This window comes from Mustela lutreola, chromosome 2 (genome assembly GCF_030435805.1).
Source record: "Mustela lutreola isolate mMusLut2 chromosome 2, mMusLut2.pri, whole genome shotgun sequence".
NCBI lineage: Eukaryota > Metazoa > Chordata > Mammalia > Carnivora > Mustelidae > Mustela > Mustela lutreola.
Window position 1 is genome coordinate 161,873,080 of NC_081291.1, and position 12,152 is coordinate 161,885,231.

A 12,152-nucleotide genomic window follows, 5' to 3' on the forward strand; every position below is an offset into this window, starting at 1 on the left:
TTTTAAGATTTTATTATTTATTTGACACAGAGAGAGAACCATATGCAGGAGAGCAACAGGCAGATGGAGAGGGAGAAGCAGGCTCCAACCTGAGCAGAGAGGCTGATGTGGGGCTCAATCCCAGAATCCTGGGATCATAACCTGAGCCGAAGTCAGATGCTTAATAGACTGAGCTACCCAGGTACCCCTCATTCAAGAATTTCTTAAAGAATATTTAATTGACCCGGTAAATAAAAATCAGCAGTGCCTATGTCAACTTTGCTGCCAGAAAAGTTTGGGATTTTTTTTTCCTTCTTCAAAGACGTTTGGAAAACTGAGTTCATCTTGATGAAGGGAAATGATGCTATGTGCCTTGTGAAGTATAGATGGGATTAGGAAGCCTTGTGACTAAGTCATGTTCAGTTGCTCTACCCTGCTTTCCAACTTCTGCCCTTCCAGAAGCAATTCCAATCCAATAAGTATACATCAATATAGAATCTGTCTGATTTGATATTAGAGCAGTTGTTCTTTTCAGCGAACTACCATCTCCCTCGCAGGTAGTTGGTTTGGATTAGCGGAGGATAGGGGGATTGCAGGCTCTTTGCTACTGGCTAACCACACTCAGGAAGCAAATAAGCATCAAAGTTTCCTCTTCTCCAAATAGTCCTTGTGCAGATGGAAGAGCACTTTTTCTTAGAGATACAACCTCTGGTACTGCCAGTGTGCTACATGAATGAATGAGTGATAGGAACATAAAATGCTGGAGTTAGAAGTGACCTTAAAGATCACCTTACTGACACTTCTGACTCTTCTCCCAGATTCTTACTTTATAAATGAGGAAGTAGACATACTACTGAATTTCTTCTGATTCTAAAAACAGAAGAGAGGACTTGCATTGAGACTTTCCCTAGAAACACATTTTGTTTTAAAGTGTGGTCAGAGCAGACTGAATGCATACTGTACCCTACAGAATAATTCTGGGACATGTGGCTTATATATTTGCATCTGATAAAAAAAAAATTCACTCAGACAGATTCTCTTCCTCTAAATAGTTAAGCTTTGTGTATTTTTGAGGCATCGAATGTGTCCCTTTAAATGGATTCTCCCATTTATTTTAAATTTCCTAAAATAAAAAAAGATCCCCACTATGTATGGACTTCTTTGTCAGTTCCTGCCACTGTACTCCCAGCTGTGGCTACTGAAGAGCTCCCAACAGATTGCTCAGCTTTGCCTAATTCCTGAATCATTAAGATTCAGGCCTGGTGGTATATTAGAAACTAATTCTCTACCAGCAGGAATAAGAAAATTAGTCTGTAGCCCTATGCCAGGTGTCCCTTTTCTCCCAAGGACTGCATCAGCACCAAGCTGAGCTTTCTTTCTCTAATCACTGCCCCTCCCCTTCCCTGTGCATTTCCATTCCATTCTCCTGAGCTGCCTGCCCTTCTGTGCCTCTTGCAACAAACCCCAAGTCCAAGCCCAGTTGTGTAGGCCTCTAGCCCCCTTCTTACTCCCGCAGATGTCTCCCTTCAGGTTCTAGATCCTATTCTTAGCATCGTCAGTCACTGTTGTGGTCCTGCTTAAACTCTGGTGGCGATCCCTGACTGTGGGGCTCAGCACGCTCACCAGCTGCTGGGTATCAAGCCAATCCCTTCTTGGCCTCTCTTAATTCTTTCTTTCAATCAGACCTTTTGGAAAACCCAGCCTAAACCCAAAGGATTCACTGTGTTATTTTGGATTTAGCAATTTGGCCTCAGACTCTCTTTCCTTGGAATTCTTACCTCTCCCCTAGGATAACTCCTCAGAGCCAAGATTTCCTTGTTTCCGGATAGCTTTCTCCTCCCAACTCCTCTGCGACAAGGTACAGCATGGCCCAGGCTGAAGTTATGCAGAGTCTCAAACCCTGGCCAATTCTTAGAAACAAAATAATAAACACTTGTTTGTGTTCTAGTGTCTCATTTCAGTGGTCTCTAGGAGTCTTCCTGCAGGCTTATACTTTCAGGGTCTTTGATGGCTGTCTTACCAAGAAAAATCAACCATCTATCTAATTTTAAACATCTAGTTTAAAAGGTACTATTAAAAGTTTGGCTTTGGTATAGGGTCCCATAAAGATGAGAAAAGAGATTTTATTTTATTTTTCTTAATATTTTATTTATTTATTTGAGAGAGAGACAGCGAGAGAGAGCATGAGTGAGGAGAAGGTCAGAGGGAGAAACAGACCCTCATGGAGCTGGGAGCCCAATGCAGGACTCGATCCCAGGACTCCAGGATCATGACCTGAGCTGGAGGCAGTTGCTTAACCAACTGAGCCACCCAAGTGCCCTGAGAAAAGCGATTTTAATACTTGAGTTCTGTTTATATAGAATATTTGATACTAGGATTGGTTGAATAAGAATGGAAACACGTGTGTTCACCTTTTTTTGTTGTTTTCTTTTGAGATGGTAAGAAGAAACCCATTGTACAAAGTCAGAATAGATTTTTTTAGGTATAGAGATCTCAATTATCAAGACTATGCATACTAGAACACACCCTGGCTCCATATATTAGCCAGCAGAGACTTCATCATATATTAGGCTGCAGCAAAGAATGTGTTTATATAGCCATCTTGAAAATTGTCAGACAATATATCACTTGAAGGCTGTCATATAAAGTAAAACATTAAGAAGAATATTTATGGGGTTTTTGTGCTGTCCTAGCATTACAACTCCAATAAATCATTCGGCAGTATGTACCCCTCTTTCCTTTCTGCCTTTGTAAAAGTTGTGCAGCCGAACAGTTGGTTGGAACTTGGAAAGTCACAAACCTCATAGAAACCTGAATTAGAGAGGGGTGATTAAAATGCCATCCTGTGAGATGTTATTCCCTAGCCCGTGAGCACCAAACTGCACATTTCCCCTGTGTACACTTTGCATGCTCCTTGCATGAAATTAAAACTAGTTTGTTAAGGGGAGATGGCTGTGTAATATAAAAAGCATTCCAGTTCCCAAATCGCCCTAGAAAACTGCAAATTAAAAAGATATCAAGTGGCCCCAGTCATTTTGACAATGTACTGACACTGAACAGTGAGAGACATCACTCTAGTAGTTTGGATTTAAGAAGTGCTGTAAATAAAGAGTTTATCTTAGAGCAGCTGTGAAGCACTCTTGCCCTTTGTTTGTTTTCTAGGTCTGGGTTGATTCCTGTGTCAGGCTCCATGCTGCCCTTGCTGAGTGGTAGGAGTTCTAAGCAAAAGTCAGCAGCTTTCATTCTGACAGACACCACCTTTTCCGGAGAAATAAAATAGCAATAGTATTTCTAGTGCAATTTCTGACATTCCATCCATGTGAGCAGCACAGTTGACTTGGCATTCAAAAGTAACTCTTTTATGTTTTATGTTTTTCCTTAGATGCATCGTGAGGTTGCTGGGGTGGGGGGTGGGGTACTCATTCAGCCAGAGATGCTAATGTATTCACAACTTAGAAGGAATAGAGGAGGAAATAGAGTTGGGTTTTGAGCACCATTAATATTCAGTCCAGAGAGTTCACAATAGAGACCCCTGGCCAACATGACAGGCAGGTGTGTGGGGCAGCCACAAAGTCCAGAGGGAGGGGTGCACTCGGGTGCCCATCTTCATCTGCATTTTGTCTCTGTACAATAAGACTTGCAAAAGAGAAGCCCATAAGTACCTCTAGGCTTTCCTTTTCTTTCTCTTCCATCTGTAATTGTTCATTTTTACAGGGAAGGGAACTGATGTCCTTCTCTCATTTGAAAAATCTCTTTTCATCAAGGCTGCTAGGCTAGCAAGTACAAAATGCAAAATGCTGCCACAGGACTAAAAGAAAGAAATTAGCACCATGTGTAAAAGCTAGCTAAATACGACACAAATTTTCATATCTTGTATTTTACTCTATTGTTTAAGAAGCCATACATAAATAAATAGAATTTTTCTGGAATGTCATGAATGAACATTGTGAAATTCAAGCTACAGGCTTGCACTGAAGACCTAGTATGACTAATCCATAATTCAGTAGTGAGCGTGATCCACGTTTCTATGATCCTATATGAAAATTGTGTGTGTGTGTGTGTGTGTATAAATTGTTGGTTAATATGCTTACTTCCTTTTATTCCCCCAAGGAATTAAAACATATTTCTTAGATTTCCAAATCTTCCCTAACTAAAGGTTGTTCCCTTAAAAAAAAAAAAATTACCTTGTGTTTCAAGCCAACTTCCTTAGATCAACTTGTAAATTTAGGTAAGTGAGTCCTATTGATAACAATGGTCAACATTTACCTTGAAAACCAAATCAGTACAACATATACTATATAATATAAAACTGTTCATAAAATTGGAGTTTACATGCTTTTAGTAATTTGTATATTACTCACAAATGGCATAGAAATGGAGAAAATGTGTATGTTACCTAGGAATAAAGATGAGGAGAAAGGTCTTATTTAGAGCCTCCCAACCCACAGGTCAAATTTGTGATCTTAGAGGAGTATTTTTCATTTTTGCTTACTGAGTTTGTGTTTGTAAAATAAATATCTGCTAACAATACAAGTATTGTTACTCCCATATTATTATAGAAATTTGTGTAAAGAAGCTGGCTAAATCACTGTGTCATCTTATCCTCAGTCTCCTACTAGCCTGTGAGATTCTTTCTCTTTTTCTTTTTCTTTTTCTTTCTTTTCTTTTTCTTTTTATTTTTTTGAAGATTTTATTGATTTATTTGACAGAGTGAGAGACAGGAGAGAAGGAACATAAGCAGGGGAAGTGGGAGAGGGCTCCATCCCAGGACCCTGGGATCATGACCTGAGCCACCCAGGTGTCCCTAGCCTGTAAGATTCTTGAAGACAAAGACCCTGGCTTTATATTCTCTGCCCCTAATGTAGTGATTGGCATATAGTAGACACTCAGTAAGGTTTTTTCAATTAAGAATGCAAGGTCCTTGGCTTTGGAGTGATACAGATTTAAGATCATATGATTCAGGTAACCTTAAGCAAGTCACCTGTATGTATTGGTTTTAGCATCTGAAAAAAATAAGAGAGAGAAAAAAAAAAAGCTACTTCTTGAGGTAATTTTAAACTTTAAGTAAAAATAATTTACATTAAAAGACCTGGCACATTTTCAGGGCTCAAAACATGTAACTTCTTTCTCTCCTCCCAACCCTCTGCTTTGGTATGGTAGGAATCTGAATTCAGGTCTAAAACAAGAGAAACTTGCTAATGCAATTGACCCTTGAACAACATAACTTTGAACTGTGTAGGTCCCCTTATATGTGGATATAGTTTGATAAATATATTGGAAATTTGGGGGGATTTGTAACAGTTTGAACAAACTCATAGGCAAACCATGTACCCTTAAATATCCAAAAAAAAAAAAAAAAACAGGTATTGTAGGAATATAATATATAGTGCATGTATGAAATATGTGTTAATCAACTCTTTATGTTATCAGTAAGGCATCAAGTCAACAGTAGGCTATTAGTAGTTAAGATTTTGAGGAGTCAAAGTTAAATGCAGATTTTTCACTGTGGGTGTTGGCATCCCTCAACCCTGCATTTTCAAGGGTCAACTGCACAACTCTCTAATCTTACCAGCAAAAGGCCTTAAAAGAGAATGTGCCTGCAGTCAGGAAAAGTAAGTAGGCAGAGGAGAGGAAAGAAAGAAGGAAAAATGTTGATTTGGCCTTTGGAAATTTGATGGGTTGTTGGAGATGCTTACTTTAAAATGTCACTGATAAGTACCATGGATATCAGGCACAGCTGTCAAGCAAGTTGGTATGTGTCCCGGTACTACTCATTACTTTGCCTCTTCATAATTGAATCTTGATAGTGGTGGGTGGATGCTATTCTAGCTATTTGGGCCTTTGAGGAGCTAAAAACTCTAAAAACAGTATTCTTTCTCATTTAAAACGAAAATAGCAGAATACCTGCCGGGCTCAGTTGGAAGAGCATGTGACTATCTCAGGGTTGTGAAGTAAAGACCCATATTGGGTGTAGAGATTACTAAAAAATAAAATAAACTTGAAAATGTAAAATGTAAATGCATAATCCAGGAGAAAAGGTAGATATGTTTTTTTAAAATAAATAAATAAATAAAATGAAAATAGCTATTTACCTTTTCTCATCATTAAGGCAATCCACACATGTATTATACAAGTATGGATTAGGTACAGGGAGGAAAAAAGATAAAATCATCTCTTATAAGACTCCTCTTCTGAGACAGCCACTTTAACACTTTAGTTTATGTAATGTTTCAACATTTTTCTTTGCTAATATCGAAGAAAACTGAACTATATGCTCTAACACATTTACTCTCTCCTTTTTCAATAAATATATTATGGAGAGATTTTTATGTCAGTAAGAATAGACCTACATAATTATTTTTAATGGCTACATAGAATTCTATTGTATATTAGAATCATTATTTGTTTAATCACTTCATTATTAATGACCATTTTGGTTATTTCAAGTTTTATATTCTTGTAAACAACACTTGTAAATCTTAAAAAATACAATTTTGATATTTATCTGACTATATTTTGTATAATTTTGGATTATATTTTGATCTGAATTGTTGGGTATAAGCAAGTACAAATTTGGGGGCTGCCTGGGTGGCTCAGGTGTTTAAGCATCTGACTCTTGATTTCAGCTCAGGTCATGATCTTAGGGTTATGAGATTAAGCCCCATGTCCCATTCCATTCTGGGCATAGAGCCTACTTAAGATTCTCCCTCTTTCTCTGCCCCTCCCCCACTTGTTCTTGCTCTTTCTCTCTCTCTCAAAAAAAAAAAAAAAGAGTATAAATTTAAATTATGATTCATTTTGCCAGACTGCCCAATGTTTGAGTCATTTTTCCTTTCCACTAGGGGAATGCTGACATATATACATGGCAATGATGAAATACTCTTTGGTGTTTGTGAAATGTTTTCATAGTCATACAATCATTTAGCCCTTGTAACTATCCTGTGAGGTAGGCAGAGCAGCTATAATATACACTTGAGTAAATGGAGGCAAGCTAGCTCATGTTCTTCCTTGATGATCTGACAAATGCTGCTTGAAGTGTGTCTTTCATTATCATCGCTTCATAGAAGTAGAATGATAGTTTGGCATATTTATAGGTCAGATCTATTATTCAAAAATCTGTGCTCTCTGCTAAAGGAAAATAACAGGTGCCAGTTGGCCTTTCATTTGCATGTGTTTTGCATCTAGTGCATTAGGTATCATTTTTACAGATACCTTCTTAGTCCTTATTAGAAAAAAAAACACAACACTTTTTTGGGTAAAAGTAACACTCAGACTTAAGGCGCATGCTGTTGAGGTACTTAATTGCTGAGAAAGAGGGTCTGAACTTTTGTGGTGAAGTTTATACCTAGCTATGTTATTCTTACTGGTGTAATTGTGAATGGGATTGCTTTCTTAATTTCTTTCTGCTACTTTGTTATTAGTGTATAGAAATGCAACAGATTTTTGTATATTAAATTTTCTCCTGCAACTTTACTGAATTCATTTATTAGTTCTAAAATAAGTCGGAGATGAAAAGGACAGCATAGGGAATATAGTCAATAAAATTATAATAATATTGTATGGTGGGGCACCTGGGTGGCTCAGTGGGTTAAAGCCTCTGCCTTCGGCTCAGGTCATGATCTCAGGGTCCGGAATCGAGCCCCGCATTGGGCTCTCTGCTCGGCAGGGAGCCTGCTTCCCCCCCGCCCCCTCTCTGCCTACTTGTGATCTGTCTCTGCCAAAGAAATAAATAAAATCTTTAAAAAAAAAATGTTGTATGGTGATAAATGGCAACTATACTTATCCTGGTGAACGTTGTATAATATATAGAATTGTCAAATCACTGTGTTGCGCAACTGAAAGTATTATAACATTGTCTATCAATTATACTTGAATAATAGGAAAGAAAAGAGAAGTTGGACCATGCAATGTTATTTTGCCTCCATAGGCCACCTTCCCCGTGGATTTTCTTACGAATAAATGTCACCATTTCAAAAATGCTTATAAGATTTGATTTCCCTGTTAATTCCCTGTCCTTAGCCTGGATAAATAACCCTTCACTGGATACCCATTTCATAGCTGAGACAAGTCTGAAATATTCAAGTAACATATTAGTAAGGGAAACTCAACAGAGGATGTTTTGTCATTGTGCTATTACAGACATTTGAGAATATAATGTAAATCACGTGTTCTCTTACTGATTACACATAAAGACTCATGCAGGAAGTCTGTATATCAATTAACAAAATTAATAGATTCTTTAGTGTCCATATATGGGCCATAAATAATAATCTCTCTGTTGAGATAATCTGATTTGAAAAACTATATTTTACTTTCTTGGATTACTGCTGATTTCTTCTTAAAAATTTGTCCTTTCCTGAGTGTTTCCTAGTAGCCAGCACCAACATTTTATCTATATCTATATATCTAGACTTTCCAAAGTACAGATCAAGAGAGGCCAACACGTATTAGTAACGAAATTCAGGCCTCCTCTCCAACAGTTGACACTTTCTTTCCTGACCTCACCTATCAATCAATGTCCTGGTTCTACACAGACATCAAAAAACAAAAAACAAAAAACAAACAAAACAAAACAAAACAAAAACAAACCATGCTTCTATATAATACAGCCATCACAACACATACAACAAAAAGAGATAAATCCATACAGAGCTTGGGGGGAAAAGACCTTCCATTCCTACTCTGGTTTTCAGTTTCCCTCAACCTCTTTCTAATGTTTGATGTTTCATTTTTATTTGCTGAGAGAATTTGAAGTTCTATTTTATTGTGTTCTAAGGGATTCTAGGACTTGAAAAACCCTTCCTCTCTGAACTTAAACAGTTGCTAGGAGACAGCCGCTAAACAACCTATAAATCAATAAACCTGTGTTCTTATGTTTCCTGGAAGTAGAGGGATGGTATGTCCCCATGCAGGAGAGAATATACTAGAGATTGGTAAGCAAACTACTCAGAGACAAGATCTCCTAGTTCTTAGCAGAGGATGAGAGAACAGAATGACAAAGATGATTTCCTGAAGAAGGAACTTCTGAGATGAGATAGAAAACTGGGATTTGAAGCAGAACTTAAGATGAGAGTTGGTATTAAAAGAAATTGCTTTCTGCAAAGCCATGTAAAATTTCACAAGGGGATGAGAAAGGTATGAATTTTAGAGCATCTTACCAAGCTGCTTTGCAGTCCAAATTGTGGTACCCAAGAAAGGAGTGCCTCTGTCTCATTTGGCAGTTTAGCAGAACAGCTTTCCCCATTTTTTCTATTTAAGTCCAGGGAAAGTTTGTTCATCTTCTACCCCTCAAAAAATAAATCATGTTCACTGAGGCTTGTAGCGTGGGTTCCTTTTTTAGTGCTTCATAGTTCTAGGACAAAGCTATAGTAGGGTTTTGCTTTATTGTGTGATTTGAATAGCAATAAAAAGACTTCCCTCACTTTTTTGTGTTCCCTCATCTGTCTATGCCTCATTTTTCTCAATTATAGATTTATTTCCTTGACTATTAAAAGACTGTGGCATATTAAGCACACATTATTAGGAAGGAAGGAAGGAAGGAAGGAAGGAAGGAAGGAAGGAAGGAAGGGTCCACTAAAACATAATACTTCAGTTTTAAATCAAATCCCTTAGAGTAATTAGTTGCTATAGTGAACCAGAGCCTCAGCAAGATGAATGTTTGGAAGAGGGTTGAGACTCTGAGAGGGGAAATAGGTTACTGACTTCAGCAGTTTTGCCAAAGGTCAATCAGGCCAGACCTCTAAGGATCATACAAATTCAGAGAGGCCAGAAAGGAAATTAAAATATCCGACTTGGGAGGCCAATTTGGGCTGTTCACTTACTCCAGCCAGAATTATTACTCTGTAGCTCTGGTGTCCACAGGCACATTCCACCCCAGTGACCCCCTAGTTACTAACGTTCTTAAAACTCTATGCTTTTTCACTAATTTAGGATCTTGAATAGCATCTTTTCCAAAACCACACTGTTTTAAGCCCGAATGCCATTCAAACAGTGATGGCCAATGCATTTTTTTTTTTTCATAGTCATCTTGATGCAAAAGATGACTCATTTGTCTTTCATAAAGTTTTAGTTCAGTTCATAAAAGGCTGTCTGGGCTTGCTGGTTCCCATTGACCTCAGCTCCAGGACTTCCTCCCTTGGCCCCAGGAAATCTCCATATTGCTCTCCAGAGTTAGGTATCAGACAATGGTGTTAAATGTTGCAGCCTTAGGGGAGAGCTGGATTCCAGCTGTGATGATGAACTGTCTAACATTTTAGCTTTGGCAGGTAACTTCCCTGGTCTGGGACTACATTTCTCATTTGTACAAGGAGGATTCATTCATTCTTATTGAGCAGTTGCTTCCTAAGTCACTTACTAAGAACCTACTGTGTGTTGGCACTGTGAATCTAGATAACCCTTAACTTCCTTTTTGATCTGTAATCCTCAGGCTTTGTCTTTTGTCCATAGCAGGTCTCATCACTGAGTCCAGTTTGCTGCTGCTGATCATGATGTGGTCTTTCTATCCAGTTAAAATATTCCTTATTTCCTAATGAGTATTTGAAGTTCTATACCCAACCTTCTCAAAGACCAGATGTTCTCCATTTAATTTCCAGTCCCCCTATGATTGTTACTGCCATGCTCCTACCTCCTAGCCTTTGCTTGTTACCTACTATTGGAAATTTTAATCTTGTGGTCCTTTTTCTGTTTAAAAAGATACGGGGCCTCTGGCCTGGAGTTCTTGAGACTTGCATCCTTTTTTCCCCTGTAGGTTGGTCAGAGTCTTGATCCCTGAATGACCATCCTTCCAGTAATCCATCCAGCCTTAACTTTCATTCCACAGACTGACTCTGCCTGGGGCATAGTTGGTGCTGGCTTTCCCTGAATGGAATGATTCTGCCACATTCTAATCCCACTTCTGACAGCATTCTGATTAAATATACCAACCAAAAAAATGGAAAATGCTTATGGCAAATCTTCAGGCAAATACAGCATACTTGGGCTGGTTTATTCTTGCTGTTTATCTAAATAGAAATGCCAAACGACAAGCACTCCCCATTCTAGCTGGTAACAAACCAAAAGGGAAGTGCCACATTTCTGATGTCTCATAGTCCCCTTTTCTCTGTGTGTGTTTTTGTTTTTGTTTTTGTTTTGATTCTGTGTCAAATATCTGTCTGTGCACAGTCTTTTTGCCTCCTAAGTACTGACTCTCTTTGCAGCTGTAGTTTTAGAAACATGCACACATATATATGCAATTAAATGCAGGCTTTGACTTTTCGCCTGGGAAACTGGAAGGATAAGGTAAGCTAAGCTTTTAATTACAAGTACCCATTCTGGGAGGCAGGGAGTTTGAGCATCCGGCAGCTACTGCTGCTTAGCCTAATCCCATCTTTCAGGGAAGAAAAAGAAAAAGCCCACATGTATCTATCTACAAAAATGTTGACTTAATATATTCAACACTTTTTTTAATGTTTGCTAAAATAAACTCTGCTTGAAAACCAGAGAAAAAATACTACTGTTGGTGTTAAGGTGAAGGCTTAATGTACCTATGATTCTTTGATTCGCCTTAGATTATTGCATTGTTCTATTTCTGTTTTGTTAAAGATTGTCTCATGATATACAGACATGCTAGTATTCTGCACTTTTATAACTGCTTTCATCCAGAATCCCAAATCTCTTTACAAATACTAATTACTGTGATCTAATGTCACTGGAAATTGTTAAATATGCTCCAAAGAGGTTAAACACTTTAAATCCCGATTTACAAATTAAAAACTAGAATGTGGAAAAGCTAAGCTGCATTTGGGGATTTAAATAGAGTTTGGGTTGAAACAACTGGAAATGACAGCTGTCAACCCAATCCTCTAGTCCTTGAACTCATTTGATATCCTACACTTCTCGAATTATTATACATGTAGGAAGACAGGTTGCCATTGTGAATTCAGACACTGAAGATCTTTTCTTTTTTTTTCTGCTCCAAATAATATATAACCTAAAAATATCATTGTGGAGTTGTGCCATCTTTCCAGGTCAAACTTTAAGATTTTTCTTTCTTATAGAAGTGATGTTTTTTAAACCATGGATTTTAATCAGTGAAATTATTCCTTACTTCTTTAGAAATTTCTAGACATCTACCAACTGGATTCAGTTTTGTAAGTTTAAAAAAGTAGAGATACACACACATATAAGTATGTGTG